Raw genomic sequence first — 2,938 nt, 5'->3', positions numbered from 1 at the left:
CAAACCCTAGCAAAGATGCTTTGAGAGAACGGGTTTTATCTCCAAGATCAACTTTGAAAGGCATACTTATGATGAATCGGAAAGCATCATGCAGATGTTCTCATGCACGCTAGCTCTTGCGTATAGGGGTAAGGTGTTTCCACGAGACATGCTTGATGATAGGCGTAATGTGATTTATATACTTTTGTGTCATAAGCATCATCGGTAGATGTTGGAACATGGTGATTGAACTTTGGTTTCTTTGAGTTTGTTCTACTCGAGACTTCAAAGGCATCTCAACCCATTCATTAGGCAAAGAAATCTGTACAAACAGATGATATATCTTTTCCTCTATTCCAAACAGCTATATATGGGCCTTTACTATTGAATGCTTGTGAGCTTTATGGCACAACGATAACTATAGCATCAAAAACAAACTGTAGATCCCAATCATTCGAGAATACTTAGTTCCTTGTCATCGACCTCTGCTGAGAGATATATAATTGGTCAAGTCGATATTAAGAGAGGAAGAAAATCAATCAAGATTTATCCTTCAGTGCATGTTTTGGGAGCATTATGGTGCGCAGTGCAAGCAAAATAATGAACTCATGACAAGAAGAAATATTGGAAAGAACGTACAAACGAAAGAAGGAAGCACAGTGGCTGTCACTGCTCAGCATAACATTTTCTCATAGAGGTCTCTGGCCATAAAGCACCCGATACTTTGCATGAAAAGTATCATTGATGCCATCACAGTTGCAGTGTTTCCCTGCAGTCGACTTGAATGAAAGAAACCCTTTCTTTTGGATTATGGCAACCCTCTGATTGGAGAGAAAACAACACACCTTAGAGGCTCCAGTTCATACAATAGTACAACCAATATACTTTGACTAAATCACATGCGTTTAGCTCTTAGATGTATATGTTGGTATATGTGCTTAGATGGAGAAAGGAGCTCAAATCAAATTGCCGGACAGTTCTGTGCATGTTGTCCTAAAAGATAGGTCCACTTAGAAACAACTAGCAGCAACATGTACCTTCTGTTAGGTCCACCTAAATGAGTGACTGATGAAGGAGAGTTATTGCTAACATAAGATTTTTTTTTCCTTTTTAGATCCTTTCCATCCCAGGACATTTCCTGCCACATAGTTCTTTAGATGGTAAGCTCTCTAAGAACAATGATCAAACCTGCATTAATTAGAAAATGATCCTTGCACGTACTTTAAATGTTAGAGTGCATTAATGTGAATGAGTTGCTCTTTTGTTTTCTCCAGGTTTCAGAAAATAAATCTTACCATGTAGCCAAGGATCTCCTTTATCCTTCTTCTGAATGCAGTTGTTGTATCACAACTTCAAAAAGAGTCCATTGATCTATATGATTTACTGTGGCAACCAAATTGAGCAGCTTAACATCATTCATCTCAAAGCAAGAAGATAGTTTGTTGATGACCGCCAAATATTGAAGGAATGCACATATTAATGTCAAACTTCAAAGCATTTCCGTTCAAGAGTACTACCAAGATGCATTAGAATCCATAAATTAACAAAGCCAGACTGAAATTAAAAGTTGTTGTAGTTAATTTTTTCTAGTCTTCAGGTGTCAAAACTAAGCTAAGCTGAGGTGAGGATAAGGAGCAAGCTCTTTGACTGGACCATATCAAATCAAGAAGGAATTACCCCATGCAAGATGATCACATGTTCAGATCTACAACCATGTTTTGGTGTGTTTGAGAAAGAGCAGTACCGTCGTCCTCTTAAAAAGGGCTCATGATGAAGCCAGTCGATTGAAGTGGTCCATGATGTTACTCGCCATTTGGATTTCTTAGTTCTGTCCTGCGACTTTTAATGCTTTATTTCATCCATCAGCCATATAAATTAATAGAGTTTCTTCTATATTGAGAGGAGAAGAAGAAGAAGAAGAAGAAGAAGAAGAAGAAAAAGAAAGGTTTTTCCTTATCAACAAAAGACACAGTAAGATGAATAAACAGCTATATATATATATATATATATATATATATATATATATATATATATATATATATATCAAACGCAAAACTGCTTAATGGAAGGGTAGATCTGATCCTGCACACTTGCAAACCGCACATATGAACCCTAATCCTAAATAATCTAAATCTTGGCTCCAGATAAGAGCAAAGGATTAGTGAATGCAGGTGTATAACTAAGAGTTGGGAGCATCTGTTCTCCATGAATCATTTGCAAGGGAAAAGGAACCATTACCTTTTACAAGCATGAACTTAAAGGCAGCAAAGCATCTACCTTAGCGATGGAGGCATATATATTTAGCCGCTTGTTTGCTGATGCAGCATCATCAAGATTCTCATCGACGACGACGACGGGGCTCCCCGGACGTTCGTGTGAATCTTGATGATGCCGCAGCTGCAAGCACCGGCCGGCTGCTGCTCCGACAAACTGGAACGCAATTAACCGAGAGAAGAGCGCACGGGAAGCTGTAGACTTCAAGGAAGGCTGCTATCCCACCCCAAGATTTGAGTCGAGGAGATGAAATAGCGAGAGAAGAGGAAGACATGAGCACTGCGACAAGTACTGCAGCATCCCACGCGAGGTGACATCTGCGGCTGGAGCCTGGATTTATGGACCCACAGGCGGAATCTTGCAGCCTGTTGCAGTGCTCTTTGAGTTGTATCGAGGCAACACCAGCGACAGATCCATTCCCAGGAACCAGCGGGTTTAAAAGCCAGGGCAAAAAAGAGAGAAACAAGGCCTGGATCGAAACCCTCATGCACCTGATCACTTCCCACAACCAAAGATAATCCTGTGTTCGGGTGACAAGGAGGAGTTCCTGTCACCTCCGAAACCTAATCGACTTCCCACCCAAGACTTACACGTTTCCACCTTAAGAACCACGGTTTGGGGTCTCAGAGGATAGAAAGATGATGGCAACTTCAAAAGTGAGGAGAGAGAGAGAGAGAGAGAGAGA

The 2,938-nt window shown here is 40.5% G+C and overlaps 1 long non-coding RNA gene across 1 annotated transcript; it reads right to left on the bottom strand.

Annotated features, from left to right (window-relative positions):
- Positions 1-263: 263 nt before the first annotated feature.
- LOC135637048 (uncharacterized) lies at positions 264-2,938 on the bottom strand. The gene is made up of 2 exons (XR_010496142.1): positions 2,257-2,938; positions 264-1,812 (listed from the first exon to the last, which is right to left on the bottom strand). It is a non-coding gene; the product is annotated as an uncharacterized LOC135637048 (long non-coding RNA).

Source organism: Musa acuminata, chromosome BXJ1-3 (genome assembly GCF_036884655.1).
Source record: "Musa acuminata AAA Group cultivar baxijiao chromosome BXJ1-3, Cavendish_Baxijiao_AAA, whole genome shotgun sequence".
Lineage (NCBI taxonomy): Eukaryota > Viridiplantae > Streptophyta > Magnoliopsida > Zingiberales > Musaceae > Musa > Musa acuminata.
This window is presented reverse-complemented; position numbering and strand designations above follow the sequence as displayed.